At 45.3% G+C, this 21,831-nt stretch overlaps 1 long non-coding RNA gene across 1 annotated transcript; it reads right to left on the reverse strand.

The window, feature by feature from the left end:
• Positions 1–4,413: 4,413 nt before the first annotated feature.
• LOC114772234 (uncharacterized) lies at positions 4,414–21,678 on the reverse strand. Its single transcript, XR_003743922.1, has 4 exons — positions 21,667–21,678; positions 7,015–7,038; positions 5,403–5,539; positions 4,414–4,563 (listed from the first exon to the last, which is right to left on the reverse strand). It is a non-coding gene; the product is annotated as an uncharacterized LOC114772234 (long non-coding RNA).
• Between the last annotated feature and the right edge of the window lie 153 nt (positions 21,679–21,831).

Here is a 21,831-nt window from a genome sequence, read left to right on the forward strand (position 1 = left end):
TTGAACAGTTCGACTTCCAACTCTCCTACCGTCCCGGCTCCAAAAACCAGAAAGCCGATGCCCTGTCCCGTCAACACTCCCCAGACTCACCATCCTCTGACCCCGAACCCGTTCTTCCTCCTCATCGCATCCTAGGCCCTCTCCGGTGGTCCCTCGAGACGAAGGTCCGGGCAGCACAGGCATCCGACCCTGGCCCAGACAACACCCCACCTGGGTGCCTGTACGTCCCAAATACCTGCCGGCCCGATGTACTGCATTGGGGCCATTCCTCCGTCCTCTCAGGCCATCCAGGACGCCAACGGACCCTCTCCTTCATTCGCCGAGCATTCTGGTGGCCTTCAGTACGACGGGACGTACAGGCCTACGTGGATGCATGTGATGTCTGTGCCCGGGCCAAGACTCCCAACACTCCGGCTGCTGGGCCCCTGCGTCCCCTTCCCATTCCTCATCGCCCCTGGACCCACCTCGCCTTGGACTTCATCACCGGCCTCCCTGAAGCTAGTGGTATGACCACCATCCTGACCATAGTGGATCGTTTCTCCAAAGCGGTCCACTTGGTCGCCCTGCCCGGCCTACCGTCCTTTGCCACAACCGCTGACCTCGTGCTTCAACACGTGGTCCGCCTCCATGGGTTCCCCCAAGACATCGTCTCTGATCGGGGACCCCAATTCGTCTCAGCTGTGTGGAAGGCGTTTTGTCGCCTTATCGGATCCACCTGCAGCCTCTCCTCTGGCTACCATCCCCAGACCAACGGTCAGGTGGAGAGGGCCAACCAACAGCTGGGACGATACCTGCGATGCTTCGCGTCCGAACACCAACGCACTTGGCCCGGGTTTCTCCTGTGGGCGGAGCTGGACCACAACCTGCAAATCTCCTCCGCCACCGGCCATAGTCCCTTTGAGATCTTCCATGGATATCAGCCCCCCATCTTCACGCACCAGGTGCCTGCAGGTGGGGTCCCCTCGGCCCGTCAGATGATCCGCGGTTGTCGAAAGGCCTGGAAATCGGCGCGGTCGGCCCTCCTCATCGCCTCCCGAAGGATGTCCACCCAGCACGATCGCCGGCACCCTCGTCGACTGCACTTCCGAGTGGGACAGAGGGTGTGGCTGTCCACCAAAGACCTACGTCTCAGGACTGAGTCACACAAGCTGTCCCCTCGATACATCGGACCATTCCGGATCCTCAGTCGGATCAACCCCCTCACATACCGTCTCCAACTCCCTCCTGCCATCCGTGTCCATCCAGTCTTCCATGTCAGTAAACTCAAACCCTTTGTCCGATCCTCGCTTCATCCTCCTGCTCCGGATCCGCCACCGCCTCGCATCGTCGACGGGGGACCCGCCTACACTGTGGAGCGCATCATTGCCTCGCGCCGCAGAGGTCGGGGGGTCCAGTACCTGGTGCATTGGACCGGCTATGGACCAGAAGAACGGTCTTGGATCCCGAGTCGTTTCATCCTGGACCCGTCTCTGGTGGCTGAGTACCGGCAGCGTACCGCCGCCGCTCCGGGGCCGTCGGGGGTCGGCCCTGGAGGGGGGGGTACTGTCACATGATCCCATCATGTGACCGGGAGTAACACGGAAACGAGGTAACGTGACTCCTATATATTAGGCTGGAGAGCAGCTGCCAATTGCTCAGTCATTGAATGACGCACGCCATTCGACTCGGCTCCGAAAACCCGCTCCCAGTAAGACCGTACCTGTCCTCACTGTCCTCCCTGTTCCTTGCGGCTCGCGCCGTCCCCGTTCGCAGATTAACGTGGAGGAACTTACCTGCCTCCCTGCGTCCCGCCGCACTGAGGTTTCTCGTTCCCTCCTACACGTCTCTCTCGTTCTGGTCCCGGTTTGCGTTACAACTACTCAGGTATACCATGGGCATGTGTGAGGGTCACCAACTCTCCTCCAGATCTGCCGTGGAGCAGGCCCTGTATGCGGCAGGTGCAGGATGCTCCACAGGCACCCAATCAGGAAGCTAATCAGGAGATCAGACTTCCTGAGGACGCTGTAATGGAGCTGAGCTCCATTCTTGGCGTCCAGGACCTGGCTGTGGAGATGGGCTTCCTGCCTCCATGCAGCAGGCAACAGGATGGTCCTGCCATGCCTCTGCCCAGTGTGGCTCCAGTCACCTCCATCACCGGCACTGATCAGCCCTCCACCAGCACATGTGAGAGCGAAGAGGAGCGCTGGATTCTTCGGGTACGCCACCATCTTCAGGAGCCCTACTACAGAGAGGTGGCGCGAAGAGGCACCCCCTCTGTCATTTATCAAGAAAACCTCGCACATACACTATCTTTCCTCTTACATCTACATACAAACCTCACACGTACGCCATATATTCCTCACGCATCTACATACAAACCTCGCACATACGCCATATATTCCTGACGCTTCTACATGCAAACTTCGCACATGCAAACATCTATTTTGTTGAAATATGTTCTAGGGGGCGCCTCATACTTAAATACTTAAATAATTAATAGTAGTAGCAAAAAAGCCAAAAAAAAAAGGCTCCGGTGGTGGCACACCTGACCTTCATGATCAGGGCGGGGTTCAACTCCCTGTGGAGTCTGTTTTCAGTGTGGCTGTTTGCTAGTGTTTAATATGCAATTTAAAAAACACTTCCTGTTTACTTGCATTACATGAGGCTACTCCCTAATCCAGCATGATTTACCTTCAAAAACGATTCATACTGTCTCCTGTATCTGTGAAATTCTTTTACGGTGACATTAAACTTCACTCGCCCAAGCAGGTTGGTGGTCTATAAAACCAGCAGTTAATGGTAATAATGTTTCTCACTTGGAATGTTGATTTTATGTCCCTCTGACTCGTTTCAGTAATTCTGGAGACAATCCTGGAGCGCTGTGGGGAGAGGACTCATCCCTGAGGACAGTCCATGTGCGAAACCTGGATCCTGATGGCCAGCAAAGGTTTTGAAGGTGGAAGAGGAGATGCAGTCTGGACCTGGTGCTTTCCTTGTGTCCTGTTTTATGGAAGACATAACATCTAAATAAGGAAAAATTAAAAAATGAAATCTTTAAATGTCTGTTGTCTTTCACTATGTGGACAAACAACTGTTAGATGATGAGCAAAAATGAAGATAATTGCATTTAAATTAAAGTAGTTAAAAATAAAGAAGTAAAGAGCCTCCTTAAAGAGACCTATGGGCTCCAGTTCAGCATTCAAAACCATCATCCCCCCAAAACTGTTTGAGAAACTCAGCAAGATGACGTTAGTGGCGTTTCCCTCCCTCTTTCTAATTGTTCACGTTCCTGACCTAGACCAGGACGTAACAGTGCATTAGCGAATAGCAGCGTGCTAATCACTGTTATAATGTACGGATTTTGTGTTTATAATTTTTCTTTATGTTTGCTGATTTAAATTTTTGTCTATTTATCTTAGTTCTCAGGACATACTGAAGATGCACAAAATGCCTGTTAAAAAGGGAATTGCTTGTGTCTCGTGATTAACTGAGCAGAGTTACAGGCCCCGTAATCATAAGGCTGCAAGTTCAAATCCTGAACCGCCAAGGTGACACTGATGTGCAACTGAGCAAAGCACCGTCCCCACACACTGCTCCCAGGGTGCCTTTCATGGCTGCCCATTGCTCACTAAGTGTGATGGTTCAAAGCAGAGGACACATTTCATTGTGTCACCATGTGCTGTGCTGTGTAACATGGGTGGAGGTGTTTCCTGCAAAGCGTGCCATGGGTGGGCAGTAGCAAAGGCTTTAATCAATGAAATTATCCCTTGGTGGGGCATTATTTCAAGCGACATTTTGTTAATGAGGCCTCAAATGAACTAAGTGCCATGTTGGGGTTCAAGTTGAAAGCACACTGTGCATCCACAGTCTGGGGGTGGATCTTTTTCAATAAACTCTTTTTCAATAAACTCATCTGGAAACTTCTTCCGCGGTCCACACCTTCCTTCCTTGTGTGGTGAAAATTTTCTTCTACATGTGTCAGGAATGAATGTCACTAGACTTAAGAGCATAGCCTCTGATTTTGTCAGGTTGATTTTATATCAAGAGAACTCACTAAATAATAAAATGATTTCAGTAAAATGAGGGATAAATATTCGTGGTTGGGACAGAAACAACAATATGTCGTCCAATTACAATGATATCTTGGGCATCCTTTCACTAATCTGAATACCAGGAATTAGTGCATCCGCTCTTATGGCCTGTGCTAGTGGTTCAATAGTGAAAGAGAAGAGGGCTGAGAAGATCATCCTGCCTATTTCCACGGTTGAGAGCAAAACTACTGGATTGTAGTTCAAACTGCTGCAACTGGCCTATTATACAGAACTTAAATCTATTTAATAAAATTCTCCCCCAAATCATCTGGCAGCATTATTTAAGAGGATGTGTGTCTGTGTCTTGAATAAATCCATGAAAATATTGGCCAGTTCAGCATGTCTCTTACTGAAGTGTGGAACCTCAGCACCAGGGTTGAAGACATCAGAAAAAGGAAAGACTAAAAATCCGGGGGACTTGGTGTAAATCTTGCACCGCACCGCACCGCACCGCACCCATTTCCCATTGCAGCAGGTCTAAGAGAAACAGCTTCTGAAATAAATATACAAATAAAAAGTGGTGAAATATGAACCCGGATTAAAGTGACACCACGTCAGGGTCATGTGTGCATCATGAGGCTTCAATACAGACAAAGGAAACAAAACGAGGGTCCTGCAGTGCCATCAGTGACTGCTGCTCCAGTCTCGATGCGGTGGGAAAACCTGACCTTGTAAATGAGTGAAAGAGAGGGGGATCTTTACTGCCATCTAGTGGACAGAAGAAATCATTGCAATGAAAAATTCCTAAAGATGTACTTTTCCTCTATTAAACACTAAAAAGTAGATAATTGAAATATGATATTTCAAGAATGAATCTATGCAACCTCTAAAAATAATTAAAATGAATAAAATCGAGTTGCTAAAGGCTTGTTTAAGTTTTTGGAAAAAATAATTACTTTTATTAATTTAATAATAATTACACTCACAAATATATTAAACATGTATTTACACCAAAAAATCTTGATTTTCAGTTCTGATAGGCAACGGTGCAATTATGAAAAAAGTTTAGGTTTAAAGAATTGTTTGTTTAAATTTGTGGCTCTTGATTGGCTGCTCAGTGCTGTTACATATGAAGGTATGTTTATAACAGCCTGTTGCTAAGCGACACAAAAAGTGACAGAAAGTGACATTTTCTGGACTCTTGCTTTTCTCTACTTCTGTGCTTTCTTCAGAAGAAAAATTGAACTTTTAACCCCAAAAGCCTTTTTAAAGGCTAACTACTTTTTCTGTTTTACTGCTATTATTAATTATTTTACTGTTTAGACTTGATAACTAATTTAGTTTGTATTTTCTGCTTAGCTTAGCATAATTTAGCTTAGCATCATTTATTACCTGTAAAGCTTTCTTTTCAGGAGACGGAGAGAGAGATTTCTTTAAGAGAAGGATGGGCCGGCCTCGGAAGAAGCCCAAGGAGCCAACAGTCACCAGGAGGCCACTGCGCAAGATCCTCCCAAGGGTAGCAGGTCACACTGGTAAGACATTAAGAAATAATACTGTGTTTTCAGTATTCTACTGATTTCTGATTCTAATTTCTGAGAGGTTTGTTGTGAGTTTTTGATCACTCAAGATCAATAAAAAGAAAAATTAAAAACCCAGAGGTGTAGCCCACTGTAAATCCAGTATAAACATATATGGTCCATTTGAAGGTATCACAGTCAGTAAATTTAAACAAAATAAAAAATCTCAATGTATTCATGTCACTGTACTACATGTGTGAGGGTCACCAACTCCCCTCCAGCTCTGCCGTCGAGCAGGCCATGTATGCGGCAGGTGCAGGATGCTCCACAGGCACCCAATCAGGAAGCTAATCAGGAGATCAGACTTCCTGAGGACGCTGTAATGGAGCTGAGCTGCATTCCTGGCATCCAGGACCTGGCTGTGGAGATGGGCTTCCTGCCTCCATGCAGCAGGCAACAGGATGGTCCTGCCATGCCTCTGCCCAGTGTGGTTCCAGTCACCTCCATCACCGGCACTGATCAGCCCTCCACCAGCACGTGTGAGAGCGAAGAGGAGCGCTGGATTCTTCGGGTACGCCACCATCTTCAGGAGCCCTACTACAGAGAGGTGGCGCGAAGAACTGCACTTCAAAACCAGATGGAGGACAGTCCAGCAGCAGACAGTCCACAGGGACCCAATCAGGAAGCCAGTCAGGAGATTGGTCTTCCAGAAGACGTCATCGAGGAGCTGAACTCCATTCCTGGCATCTGGGACCTGGCTACGGAGATGTGCTTCCTCCTTCCACCTTACTAGTACCACTATTAGTAATACTAGCAGTACCAATAGTGATCACTAGTACAGGTAAGTATTAAGGTAAGTATTTAGTAACGGGCGACACGGTGACATTGTGGTTAGCACCTTGTCTCGCAGCAAGGAAATTTCCTTCTGTGTGGAGAATTGCCTGTATCTCCCCGTGCCAGCGTGGGTTTTCTCCGGGTTCTCCGGTTTCCCCCACAAAACAACTAGGCCAATTGGAGATGAATTGGACACAATTTGGAATTAATTTAACCTGTAAATTGCCTGTATATGAGGCGCCCCCTCTGTCATTTATCAAGAAAACCTCGCACATACACTATCTTTCCTCTTACATCTACATACAAACCTCACACATACGCCATATATTCCTCACGCATCTACATACAAACCTCGCACATACGCCATATATTCCTGACGCTTCTACATGCAAACTTCGCACATACAAACATCTATTTTGTTGAAATATGTTCTAGGGGGCGCCTCATACTTAAATACTTAAATAATTAATAGTAGTAGCAAAAAAAGCCAAAAAAAAAAGGCTCCGGTGGTGGCACACCTGACCTTCATGATCAGGGCGGGGTTCAACTCCCTGTGGAGTCTGTTTTCAGAGTGGCTGTTTGCTAGTGTTTAATACGCAATTTAAAAAACACTTCCTGTTTACTTGCATTACATGAGGCTACTCCCTAATCACTTGGAATGTTGATTTTATGTCCCTCTGACCAATTTCAGTAGTTCTAGAGCCGGTCCTGGAGCGCTGTGGGGAAAGGACTCATCCCTGAGGAAAGTCCATGTGCGAAACCTGGATCCAGAAGGTTTTGAAGGAGGAAGAGGAGATGCAGTTTGGACCTGGTGCTTTCCTTGTCTCTTGTTTGTGGAAGACATAACATCTAAATAAGGAAAAAAAAAATGGTATCTTTAAATGTCTGTTGTCTTTCACTATGTAGACAAAGGACTGTTAGATGATGAGCAAAAATGAAGATAATTGCATTTAAATTAAAGTAGTAAAAATCAAAGAAATAAAGACCCTCCTTAAAGAGACCTATGGGCTCCAACTTATCATTCCCCCAAAACTGTTTGAGAAACTCAGCAAGATGGGACTGAGCACCTCCCTCTGCAACTGGATACTGGATTTCTTGTCAGTCTCAGGAAGACTAACCCACCCACCCACACACCACTCAGCGTCCACTGTTCCATGGTAGAAACTGTAATCAGTACCTGGGAGTTCACATCTTAGACAACCTCACCTGGACCACCAGCACCACCTCCATCGGCAAAAAAAGCCCAACGGTGTCTGCACTTTTGCGGCCAACCTGCCTCCACACATCCTCACCGTGTATATCTAACTGTATCTCCGCGTGGCTGCCAAGGAACATCTCACCCTCTGCTACAGGACCTCTTCCACAAGAGCTGCATCAGTAAAACTTCCAGTTTATTTATTTTCTTATTCCATTATATCTATTTGTTTTCTGCATTAATGTAAGCGGAGCCTCATCATGTCATATCTCTATATGCTGTACAGTATAGAGCAGAAATGACAGTAAGGTTTACTTTGACTTCGTCAATGTAGAGCTCACTGTTTTGGGATTTGGGGAAGCAGCTAAATGATTTGGGGAAGCAGCTAAATGAACTGACTGTAAAATTCCTACAGGGACAGCGTGTGGTTTTGGGGGAACAAGACAAGTTGGTGCTGTGGAACATTCATCACTGTGGAACTGACATCGCTGAATGTCTGCAGACGCTTTATCAGCCTGGCGGCAGTCAGATCCAGCTGGATGTTTCCAAAGTGCTGTATGAAGCTCAGATGAAAAGGCTGATGGCCAGAACCAGAGGGAAGGGCAATTTAGCACAGGAGGGACAGGTCAGCGGCACAAGTGGAGCTTGTGGGGACAACATGGTCAGACCAGCAGAAACAAGAATGTCACAGTAAGGCCTGGAGGGGAAATGTATCCAGACTAAAGGTCACAATGAAGAGCCTGATCCCTCCTCCGCAATACAAGAGACCAGCCAGAGCAATGAGGTGTCCAATCCAGATGATCAGTCTGAAGAAGTGGAGCTGGACCCGGACCAGGCACGCGCTACAGAGATGATCGGTCACTGTGATCAACAGGAAAGGTGGCTGGGGCAAGACAACAGTGGTGAGTGAGGTGTTCCGTGTTCCAAATACAGGAGCGTCAGGAAGTGCTCGGCGCATGCCGTGATATCCAAAACTTGCAGCCCAATTCCTTGAGCAAGTCTCAGGTCGATCAGGTCGATGTAACTCACAAATAAATCACGCATTCTTTTCATGTTACGAAAACCGCCACCCAAGGATTCATTTATCATTTATTACCTGAATTTTAAAACTAGTCAGACACACCTCAGTTTGTTTTGGATCACAGGATCATTTTGTGTTGAAGCTATTAATAAAATGTTTTTATAATTCTATTAATATAAAATAAGTGGTGCAGAAAACCCATTACAATTTAGGTGTGTCTGATTAGTCCCTTGCAGCAGCACAATTCTACGTTGGTTTTGGGTTACAGGGTCAGTTTATGTGGAAGCTATTGAAAGTTAAAAACAGAAGTCTTTGTGCTTATAGTGAATTTATGAATATCGGTCGAATATCCAACCTGGAATTAATTTCACCTCAATCGCTGACTCTACATGAACAGGCAGCATCAATAAGTCCATGTGTTCAAGTAACTGAATACAGCACTCAAAGGAACGACAAAATTTAGAAAGTTAAATACTTCAGTCGTGGAACACGCTGCTCTGTCAAATAAACTAAAAATGAGCGTGAACTTACAACGTAGTCATAACATGTTAAAGTAACAGTAGCAGTAACATCTCACAGTCCAGAGTGGAAATGTTGCAACAGTCTGAAGAACACTGCACTTTAATTACTGTGCGGTAATAAATGAACACACAGAAGATCTAAAGACAAACCCCTTCAGTGGCTCACATACTTTTAAGCTTGAACACACCTCTTAACTCGACAATGCAGAGACAATAGGCTGCGGCCCACCATCTTCTAAAAGGAGCCTGTTGACTTTGTTCAGGATGCTCCTGCATCACAAGATGAACCTTCTTTAACCTTCTGCCTGATTCCCAAAGAAAGTGTTTTTAATGCACTTTCCTCCAACCTTCCCCATGCCCCCTTACCAGAGGGCAGGACCTGGGGCGCAATCGCAAGGGCAGAACTGTCTGTGGAGAACCTATGGTCTATTGGAGCCACACGTCACTGCGGAGCAGACTGGCTGGAGAGGAGTCAGGCCAAAAGGGGTCGTACTGGGAGAACGAGGATTGTCTGTGGTGCAGGAAAAGGCAACGAGTGTTGGGAGCGCAGGGGTCAAAGAGCATCGGTGTCAAACATGAACAGGTACGAAATATACAAACTTACTCGGCTTGAGGCAGTATCAGTCAGAAAATCACTTACATCACACGGGAAATAAGCAGCGTGTTAGTTTGCATGTGGTGTTTGTTTATTCCACCATTTTATGGAGTGCCATCTTCATTGTGGACCTGGAGCGGTACTGGGGTTGGGGTGGCACGGGTGACAGCCATGAAACTCCTAAAGAAGCAAAAAGTGGTGCTAGAGAATATTCACCATCAGCAAATAATCACATAAAATATTTTAAGACAGTTCATTTTTAAAAAGTGTAAATATAGCACCCAATCTACACCAGCTCCCCTTTTTAAGGAAAAAATAAAGCACGCAGCAAAAGATTCACACCACTTCTCATGGGGTGGGCTGCAAGGTAAGTTAAAAAAGAGAAGGGCGATTGTCTTAAAATACCACCAAAATAACTCATAACTGGGAGAAAAGCGAGCAAAAACAGACAAAAAACACAAAAGAAGGTGTACACGTTTAAAAAAGCCAAGATGAGTCCTGATGTTATGTTGTTCTGCTTTATCTAACAGTCAGATGCTTTGGATGAGCGTTTGTAATGCCAGAGAGGGACAAGGAGAGAAGACGAGATGCAGAGATGCAGGACAGGAAAATGGTTCATTAAAGCCAATATCACATCACATTAAACATCACAAAACCTCTAGTCAGTCCAACATAAAAGGGAAGAAAAATGTCATTTTTATTAAATGGTAATTGACTAACCATTGACAAATTTTTAGTTAATTTGGCCTTTGGTTATTGGTTAACACACCTAGCACAGAGCAGCAAAATAGAAAACAGGCCAACAGGTTTCTAGTAACTCGCATAAGAAGTTAGAATGCTATATGCTTATGCTACCACATTAGCCTGCTTCTGAAGCAGGGCTATGTCTTCTAACATTTAGTTACTGGCTATGCTCTTTAGCTAGCAATTGCTAACATAGAATGGTTGGCTAAGGATAACTGATGAAGATTAATGGGCAAAAAACAATAATGTTGACTACAGGCTTTCTGTAGCCAGTTATCATTGGTGTTAATGATATTAGCATTTTAACTAAATAAATGCAACGCTAAACCGTAAACAGGATACCACGCTTGCAAGCATTCTTCCTCGCTAGTGTCACAGTGACTTTCTGCTAGGCTGACACCTAGTGGGCTGGGGTAGTTATTACCCTGGTTGGATTTAGTTTGCTTCCGCTGTAAAAGGACCATTTTCTTTACTCCAGCACAACAAACTAACTGGACTAAATAATTTCTATGAACTATACAGCTCAGCAGCGTGAGTGGCGCTCATACTAAAAATAAAATTAATTAATGCATCTGTGCCTGACGTGCTCTGAACTCAGCAGGCCAGATCACACACAGCCCTTCAATCTATTAAAACAGGCAGCGTTACCATAAGCAGTGTAACCGATTAAACACGCCCTGCACAGAATCCTACTGATAATCACCACACGCAGTTGTTTAGGAGGGTGATGGCGAGGGGAAAAAAACTGTTCCTGTGTCGACTGGTCCTGGTCTGCAGATCTTCTGCCATAGGGCAGCAGATCAAAAAGTCTGTGTCCAGGGTGTGAGGGATTTGTGATGATCTTCCCTGCTTGTTTTCTGGTTCTTGAGAGGATCAGGTCCTGGATGGAGGCAACCTGTTCCTGTGCTGTTGAGTGGCTGCTTCATACCAGACTGTGAAGGAGAAGCACCAGGATGGACTCTGACTGCAGTGAACTGGATCAGCAGCGGAAGCAGTGGAAGACTGGATGTTCTCAGTTGTCTCAGGTACATCCTCTGCTGGGTCTTTTTCAGGATGAAGGAGATGTTGGTCTCCCACTTCAGGTCCTGGGAGCTGGTGGTACCCAGGAACTTGAAGGTCTCCACAGAAGACACTGGGTTGTCTGATATGGTGAGGGGGAGCAGTGTTCAGGGACGTCTCCTGAAATTCACTGTCATCATGCAGAGGGAGTGTAGACTGAGACACGCATGGGCCAGAACCATTTATACATATCAGGTGAGAAAATTAACACACATTCAAAGAATTCAACTTGCAACACACACACACACACACCCACCCACAGATGATCTAATCTCCTTGTACTTTAGAAAAATCTTGCTTGTGCTAAACTTCTTAATTCACTTACAAGAGAAAAAAACATCTATGGGTGGCATTGTTAAGCACAACTGCAAACTTCTGGTCAAAAAGAAAATAAATGTCCGCACCAGATTCCTTTTTTATTTAAATTGTCTTTAATCAAGAAATGTGATTACATTTCTTCTCTTTCTCCTTTCCTTAATCATTTTCACTTGGTCCAAGATAAAAAAAGAAAAACATGGAAAAAGATCATTCCTCCATGACAGAAATCGTACAGAGAAACTACACTGCCATGTACAGGCAAACAACTCAATGTATTAACTTGACAAATTCAGTAAATTATAAATGATCAGTTATTATTATAAATTCCAACTAAATATTCAACATCTTTCCCCATGAAGACCGTTCATAGGGGGCAGTGGGGGCCTGGTGGGTAAGGAAGCGGACCTGAAGCGGTCCCAGAGAGCAGCCATTTGGCTTTTCTACCTGTAAAACCCACAGGACAGCCGATGGTCTGGAAGACTTTGAACTAATTTCCTTAATCACCTGTGAACAGATGCTTTAGTTATGTAAACAAGGCGGGGCCATGCTGAGCCACTCCAAGGACACTTGTGTTTCACTTTGATATCTTAGGGAGAAATGAACACACAGGGTTTTTTTCCTTTGTTGAAGAGGTTTATTGATAAAAACTGTACAAAATAAAAAACAAACCATTTGTATTAATATTTACAAATAATAATAAAAAAGTGAGTGAGTACATTTCAGCAATCACTCACAATCTTGGCACTGCCATGGCATCTCCCGTCTGCATTTACCACATGTGTATCTGTAGCAGTGAACACATCGCACAGTGGCATGATTGTTCTTGCACTGGTGTTTGACCTGGCACGTGGCTCTTTTTCCAGGGCCAGGTGTGGAGGGTTGTGTCCGAAGCAATTGTTCATTTCTTGCCTTCTTCGCCGCCATATGAGAGCTAGCCAACTCTCATGCAAGCTCCACCAGGAAGTCCACCTGTCTTTCCTGCTTCCCGGTGCATGCTTGATATAGCACATGTGCATTCAATGCTGCCATGTCAATCATATTATAGAACACGGCAACTGGCCAGCGGCGTGTTCCTCTGCGGACAGTGTACTCCCGCACCATCTGGTCCATCACATCCACGCCACACTTTGTGGTGTTGTAAAGGGTGACAGTGTTTGGCTTCCTTTTGGTGGTATTATCAGTCTGAACCACGCTGTGCATGCTGCTAAGAACATAGACGGTCTTCTTCCGTTTGGCCGAATACGCCGTCAGTGTGGCATCAGTGGTTGAAAACCACTGATGTTATTTTCATAGCACTTTTACACACAATGACACACTTGGAGGTGTTGTTTTTAAAAACCACAAAAGACCTGCAACATACCTGAGTGGTGAATTCACTGCGATCTGTTTGTCTGGCGGATTGAGGAATTTCCCGGCCAATCTTGTTGACTGTGCCGAGGATGGTGGTTTTCCGGCGAAGCAGTTTTTGCGCAAGTGACAGAGATGTGAAGAAATTGTCCGTGGTAACATTTCTGCCCTTGTCTAGGAATGGTTCCATCAGCCTCATCACTACGTTTTCAGACAGTCTCTCCCCACTGGGACGACTGGGGTCCTCACCAACATATGGGAGGACATTGCAAATGGACTTGGACCCAAAACTTGATCCCAAACTTATCAGGTTTAGTTGCAATATACTGCAGGAAACAGCAGCGAGTCTTTGACGGGAAAAGCTGTTCACCAACGGTGATATGTAGACCAGGGTTGTAGGACATGATGCAGTTGGTGAAAAATGATCCCCACACACTGGAAATTGCAGCGAACTTGTCTGTCTTTGCTCAATCACTGCGGGTGGACCTGTCATCAAAGCGTAGGTGTCGCATGATGTCTTGGAAGCGGTTTCACGGCATAGTTCCAATGATCTGTGGGTTTCCCAGGTTTGCTGACCAGCAGTCACGTAGCGATGGAACCTTGGTAAGCCCCCGCAAGATGACAATTGCGATAAATGCCATTAGTTCAGGGAGGCCCATGAACCAATGAGCATGCTCGGTTTGCTGTGCATGTTGGATCGTCCATTCTTGAATGCTACGAAGCATGTCAAGAGTGATGAAACACAGGAAGCTCTGAAGGCGACTCGGGATACTTCTTCTGGCCTTAGCCGTTGGCTCTCCATCTGCGGCTTACGCTTCTATTGTGGTGAAAGGGAGACGCGTCCCCACCTGTTCTTCACGCCACACTGTGCCGTCTTTCGCTGTCTCTGTCAGGTCAGTCCCCAAACGAGCTTTCTTTTTAGGTTGAGAAGCAGGCTCCTCATCTGCAGTATGAACAAATTCAAATTGTGAGCAATGGGAAAGTCAAATGATATCACAAATGCATGCACAGATACTAATAATAATTCTGAAATATCTTACTAAATAAAAAGATACAAGTAAAGCAGAAAAATGTCTTGCACTTCAGATGGCAGTGAATGTCTGCTAAGGTGCACAAACAAAAAAGTGGAAAATATAAAAAAGGCAGAGAAGATATTTCTGTCACTCTGCTCTGCTTTTTTGGTCTTTTCCACTTACTTGTTTGAAATGAAATAGGAAATAATATGAAATAAAAATTAACCTGAAGACTGATCAGACGGCTCCGAATCTGGCTGAAGTTCTATGTCTTCTCCATCCGAGTCACAAGGGTTTACTTCACTCAGGAGAATTTCCAAGGCCTGCTGAGTGGTGAGTCTTCTCTGCATGTTCTTTTTTTGGAGAGGAGGTTCGTACACCACAGAATTCTTGGTGGCACTGAAGTAGTAGGCTATGTGCAGTGAGATTTTATCCATTTCAGCACAAAAGGAAGTTCTCTGCTTTCAGCACCTTTAACCTCCTGTGGAGAGGCCATCAGCTCCATCATCCTCCTGCTTTTGTTGTGCCAAAACACTAGTTACCTGTGAACCCTGGCATATTTACATTTCTTTACCCACATCACTGCTTCAAGACAGGCCAAAGCTACAGTATGTGTGTGACATTGAAACCTTCACAAAAGCTTACAAAATTATACAAAATATCCCACACACTGACTGACCTGCAAGTAGGAAATACACACATTCACAAAATATAGAAACACAAGTGTGTTTTATTTATTAAAATAGGATAAAATGAAAAGTTGCTAATAGAATGAAATGAATAGAATGAAAATGAATGAAAATGAACACATCAGTCTCCAATGAATATTTGTACAAAAATGTCATAAGCTGAGTGAAGTCATGGTCCATGGTTGATAACATGCTCATACCTGAGCAGAATCATGACTGAATTATAAAACAAAGAGTGAATTTTGTTTTTGTATGATCTCTACAATGGTCACTGGGTCTGCAAACACAGACTTTGAAACAGACAGACAGACACACTGCGTGGGATAGTAACCACTGATATGATGAATTGGAACTGAGAATTATTTTTTACTTTATTTATTTATTTATTTAGTTTTTATAATTTTTATTTGATTTTTTTTTTGTTTTATAATTCAGTGATGATTCATTACATGTATGAGCATGTTTATCAGTCTGTTTTTAATAAATAAAACACACCTGTATTTCTATATTTGGTGAATTTGTGTCTTTCATATTTGCAGGTCAGTCAGTGTGTGGGATATTTTGTATAGATATGGTAAGCTTTTGTGAAGGTGAATGTGAAGGTATCACACACAGGCAGCTACAGTACACTTAGTACACGACAGTGTTAGAGTACACTTCTTAGGGGGAAGGGGAGTGACACATTCCAATCGGCCACACATTTACAAATGAATGGGGCCATTTGTCAGTGATTGAGTTGTTAGTTTCAAACCAAGGGGCCATTTGGGCCACCTCTGGTAGGGCTGAGGGGGTCAGAAAAACCTGGGAGTTCTAGTGTTAAGTAGAATGCGTGTGCTCAGCTGAAATTAATATCAAGGCAAAGTGTAAATGAAGAGATCTTATGAAGAGATGTTTCCTGTTTTCTCCCCTTGAGCTAACATGGCCAACGAGGTATGAGAAACTGTGTTATTATGCATGTAAAATGACCAAAAGTGTTACGTCCCGTGGTCATGTGATGTGCTGTCTGTGTTCTCTATCTTGTTTGTTTTCCTTTTTGTAGGAGGAGCCTGTAATTTTCGGAGCTCCTCCCATACCTGACTTTGATTGGTGCTCCCGTCGGAGTGAGGCCGTTAAAGATGGCGTGGGTCTGCTGCGACGGAAGGAAAGAGGAGAGAGGGGAGGAAAGGGAGAATGAGGAAATACGCCAGACAGATGCCCTGTTCACAGTAGTCAACCCTGTGCTTTTTCCTGGCCTGACTGTAGTCTTGTTTCAAGGCTCGACTTGTACTGTTTTCGATTTATTAAAATGACCTGTGGCGTTTCCCCCCCTCTTTCTAATTGTTCACGTTCCTGACCTAGACCAGGACGTAACAGTGCATTAGTGAATAGCAGTGTGCTAATCACTGTTATAATGTACGGATTTTGTGTTTAGAATTTTTCTTGTCTGTTTGCTGATTTAAATTTTTGTCTATGTGTAGCGCCCCTAGCCCAGCCAGGGATACACTCCCTGGGATCCCTCTGAACCCCAGTATTTAACTTGTAAAACTAGTGTTAAATTTTGGATATGCTCATTTTCTCCCACTTCTTACCATTAAGGAAAACCACTAAATACACAAATTAACACACCACAAGTATTCTAACACACACAAATAATTTACTAAATATATTTACATATTACATTAATGATTAGAACATGAACAATTAGATAAAATAATATTTCACTCAACACATATATAACAACTCAAAAGTAAAAGTCCTCGAACTCTCAATAACTCAAAAAGTCAATAGTTGAAATAACCCGGGTACCCCACACTACTCGTTGCAGGCCTGAGTCGCTGCTCGGGTGCGTGGTAGCCGAAACAGAAAATGGCTGCTTCACTCGCGTAGAGCAATAAACCAAAAAATACCAGGTACCTCCTTACTCCGTCATCCACTGAACGGCATGAAGGAGCCTTCTCAGGATCGGTCCTGGTGTCCAGCAGAGCTCGCTCGGTCCTGGCCTCCGCGTTGGCGACCTGACGTCCGCGTCTTCCCTTCCGTGACCCGCGTACCGCGTCAGATTCACCGCTTGGTTTTTGCGATCGTAATCTGTCTATAATATCCGCTATCGTAATGGGTCACTATCCGTTTCCCACTAGCACAATATGTTCCGGAGGGTATAAATACATGTGCTATGTATATATTTCAACCGGACTCGCAGGTAACTTTACTGCACCTGTTACGTCCTGTTATTTTGGGTGTGTTTCTGTTCTGTGTTTTGTGCTGTTTGCAGGTGCCTGGTGATTGTAAATTGAGCCCACCTGTACCTGCTGTGGGACAGACAGAATAAAAGGAGCCTCAGTCTCCTTTTTCGGGGCTGCGCTTGCCGTGCCATCCACCCACCTGCCTTCCTACCCTTTCCCTTTGACATCACTTCCGGTTTCCCCTGCGCTTCCCCTAGGAGGCGACGCAACTTGTTGTGTCGGCCTGCTTCGGTGTTTGTCTGTTTTTCTCTGTTTTCCTGTTTTGTTTGCTGTTATTCGTTGTAATTCGTTTTGTATGTATTTCTCCTTTATTTATATATTTAGTAGTTAATAAAATACTTGTTAAAACTATCCGTTTCGTCTTAGTAGGTTTACGTTTGTGTCCTTTCTTTTGTTACGGGCCGGATCCCCTAGACTGGTTCGTAACAAAATTGGGGGCTCGTCCGGGATTTGTTCTGTTTTTTTTTTCTCAGGACAAATTTGATTTATCTTCGGGACATCTGTATTTTTGGGGAAGACTCGCGTTCGACGTTCGTTTGGAACTCTGGTAAGTTAGGCGTCTCCAGCCGGATTTTCGTAATCCCTCCATCGGAGCGCATTTGTTGTTTTGTTGGTTTGTGTTTGGGGATTTTATTTGGGTGGTGTTTTGAAGAGCAACCCCGGGAGGAGCTTCGCGGTTTGTCTCCTGACTGACCACGAACCTTCAATTGGTAACGCTCTTTGAAGAAGCGAAGGTTTATTTAGTGGGAGAGTTAGGCAGGTTTAGGGATCAGAGTTCCCTCACGAATACGTTGTTGCGGTGGAGAAATCGCACGTTTCGCTCCGTTCGCAGTCGGATTTTTTTTGTGGTGCTGCATCTCGTGTCTCTTGGCAACATGTCGTTGGCAGACGAGTTTATTCAGAGCCCTTCGTACGAACTCCTGTCGCGTTGAACTAAAGACAATTTGTTGTACATTGCAGAAAACTACGCGATTGAATTAACAAGCGAAGATAAAAAGTTGAAGGAATCTCTTTTTAAAGCCGTAGAACGCGCTTTATTGGGCAGTAATGTACTTGCGGCGCGGACCGAGGGTCCGGCGTCCCCGCAATCTGCAGCCGGTAGCGTCTCTGAAACGGAATTAAAGATGCGCGAATATTCTTTTCGGGAGCGGCAGATGCAATACGAAGCAGCGAAGTGGAGATCTGAACGTGACAGCCGTGCTGTGCGGGAGAAGGAAATTGAGAAGGAGTTGCAGATTCGTAAAATGGAAATCGAATTAGAAGTAAAACGACTCGAGTGTGAGGAACGCGAGAGAGAGCGGAACCGGGAATATGAAAGTCAGCGCGAAAGGGAAGAGCGGGATTTTGTTTTAAAGAAATTAGAATTAGAATTGTCCGCTAGAAAAGACGCCGTAGTTCCGGCGGTGGCCTCTGTTCCTCCCGTGTCGCTGTTACCTCCTGGCTCTGTGTCTCCTCCTCACGTCCCTCCGGTGGACCAGACTTCTTCTGATCCAGGTGATTATGGGTTTGATGTGTCCCGTAATATTCGTCTCGTCCCTCCGTTCAACGAACGAGAGGTCGAGAAGTATTTTAGTCATTTTGAGAGAGTTGCCATTACATTAAAATGGCCAACTTCTGTCTGGAGTCTTTTATTACAGTGTGTGTTGTCTGGTAAAGCTCAGGAAGTTTACTCTGCCCTCACAGTTGAGCAGAGTTCAGACTACAGTACTGTTAAAACTGCGATTTTAAACGCATATGAACTAGTACCTGAAGCATACAGACAAAAATTCCGTCGACTGAGTAAAACTGACCGAATTACATATGTTGAATTTGCACGTGAGAAGGAGAACCTGTTCGACCGCTGGTGTACATCAGAGCACGTTACATCCCGCGAACAGTTGAGAGAGTTAGTACTGTTGGAGGAGTTTAAAAACTGTGTTCCTGATGCTGTCGCTACCTATCTGCATGATAGACAGGTTACCACCTTGGCTCAAGCTGCTGTTTGTGCTGATCAGTATGCTCTGACACATAAAAATGTCTTTGTCCCGTTCTCTTCGTCTCCCTCACGATGCATTCGTTCGCCACCTTCCAGCCCGAAACAGAGCTGGAGGAATTCCAGAAAATCTTCACCCCCCAAAGACCCTCGTGGGTGTTTTTATTGTCATGAGCTGGGTCATTTAATTGCTTCATGTCCTCAGTTGCAGAAAAAGAATCTAGCATCGTCCAAATCACTCCCAAAGAAAGTTGGGCTGGTGCACACGTTCACTTCGGAGAACATTATCGATGAGGTTGATCCTGGCTATGAGCCATTTATATTAAATGGAACGGTGTCTCTTACTGGTCGTGTGGAAGATGATGTTGCTATTAAAATTCTGCGTGATACTGGTGCTGCACAATCGTTCGTTTTAGATTCGGTTCTCCCATTCTCTACGGAGAGTTGTTGTGATTCCGATGTGCTGGTGCAGGGAATTGAAATGGGGTTCGCGAGAGTCCCATTGCACACTCTGCACTTAAAAAGTGAATTGGTCTCGGGTGTTTTTAGGATTGCGGTTTGTTCTCAGCTTCCAGTGAAAGGGGTTTCCTTTCTTTTGGGAAATGATGTCGCTGGAGGAAAAGTCCTTCCAGTTCCGGAGGTTGTAGACGTACCGATGTTGGTTATGGATGTGGACTCAAGTCTGGCTTCAGTCTACCCTGCGTGTGTTGTTACGCGAGCGCAAGCTCGTAGGTATCAAGATGAAGTTGGGTTATCTGATACTTTTATGTCGTTCGACCCTTCGCCTGTGATTTCTGCGCATGTATCTGAGGAGATGTCCACATGCGGTGATGCTGCAGCTGCTGATGACGTGTGGCTGAGCGTAGATAAAAAGATGATTGCTGATGAACAGAAGAATGATCCTTCTCTGGCCTGGTGCCGTACTGCTGCCAGAGAAGGAGGTGTAGTTAACACATCATCGTCATTTTACTGGGAAGATGGATTTTTAATGCGGAAGTGGATTCCACCACACAGTGAAGATTTGGGGTGGAATGCGGTTATTCAGCTTGTGGTTCCTGCTAAATTTAGAGGTCAGGTACTGGCCGTCGGGCACGACCATGACTTTGCTGGTCATTTGGGGGTAAATAAGACATACCACCGTATTTTACGTCACTTCTTTTGGCCAGGTTTAAAATCTGATGTGGTTAAATACTGCCGGTCATGCCATCGCTGTCAAATAGCAGGAAAACCAAATCAGGTGATTCCCCCTGCTCCGCTCCGTCCCATCCCAGTAATTTCTGAGCCATTTGAGAGAATTATTTTAGATTGTGTAGGCCCATTGCCTACGACAAAGTCTGGGCATCGATATTTGCTGACTATTATGTGTGCTGCAACACGCTATCCTGAAGCCGTCCCATTACGTTCACTCAAAGCTAAACCTGTTTTACGTGCACTGATCCGGTTCTTTTCTACGTTTGGACTGCCAAAGGTAGTACAGATAGATCAGGGCTCTAACTTTCTATCACGCCTGTTTAAGGAAGTGTTGAGTGAGTTGTCCATTAAGCATGTGGTGTCTAGTGCTTATCATCCAGAGTCTCAAGGAGCCTTGGAAAGATTTCATCAGACGCTGAAGACCATGTTTCGTACGTACAGTGATGACACTAACGAGTGGGATGATGGGTTGCCACTCTTATTGTTCGCTGTTCGTGAAACACCCCAAGAGTCACTTGGTTTTAGTCCTGCGGATTTGATCTTTGGCCACACCATCCGGGGCCCATTGAAACTTTTGCGTGAGAAGTGGGGATCTCACGGCAAAGATAATCCACAGAACATTCTTGATTTTGTGAGTTCATTTCGTGAGCGTTTGCATCGAGCATGTGAGTGTGCACGCAACGCTTTAGTAAAATCTCAGTTAAAGATGAAGGGGCGTTATGATCGTAAGGCTGTGAGTCGGGAGTTCCAGCCTGGTGAAAAAGTGCTTGTGCTCTTGCCTGTTGTAGGATCTGCGTTACAAGCAAGGTTTTCTGGCCCTTATGAAGTTGTGTCTAAACTGAGTGAAACAGATTATGTCATTCGTACGCCTGATAGACGGCGTAAAACTAGAGTGTGTCACATTAATATGCTCAAGTCTTATGTTACCAGGGATGTGGAGAAAGTAGCTGCTGGAGCCGTTCCAGTCGCAGCCATATCCACTGCGGTGATTCCCTGTTACAGTCCTGAGGAGGACGGCCTTACTCTGCGAGACGTTCCTGTGACTTGTGCCCGTCTCCAGAATTCTGAGATCATGTCTGATCTGGACTCGTTTCTGTCACATCTCTCTGATCAGCATGCTTGTGAGATTAAAAATGTAATAGGCCTCTTTCCTTCTTTGTTTTCAGATGTGCCATCTTGTTGTAATGTCCTGTGCCATGACATTGACGTGGGTGACCATGCTCCCATAAAGCAGCATGCATACCGCCTCAATCCCACAAGGAGGGCTGCGATGGCAGCTGAGGTGGCCTATCTTGCTGATTATGGATTAGCAGTGCCCAGTTCTAGTGCCTGGAGTTCTCCGTGCATTCTGGTTCCTAAACCAGATGGAACTCATCGGTTCTGCACTGACTATCGTAAAGTGAATGCAGTCACACGACCTGACTCGTTTCCACTGCCTCGTATGGAGGATTGCGTCGACCGTGTGGGCTCAGCTAGCTTTGTCAGTAAGCTGGACTTGTTGAAAGGCTATTGGCAGGTGCCACTGACACCTAGAGCTGCTGAGGTCTCAGCATTCGTGACGCCAGATAGTTTTATGCAGTATT

Source organism: Denticeps clupeoides, unplaced genomic scaffold (assembly GCF_900700375.1).
Source record: "Denticeps clupeoides unplaced genomic scaffold, fDenClu1.1, whole genome shotgun sequence".
Lineage (NCBI taxonomy): Eukaryota > Metazoa > Chordata > Actinopteri > Clupeiformes > Denticipitidae > Denticeps > Denticeps clupeoides.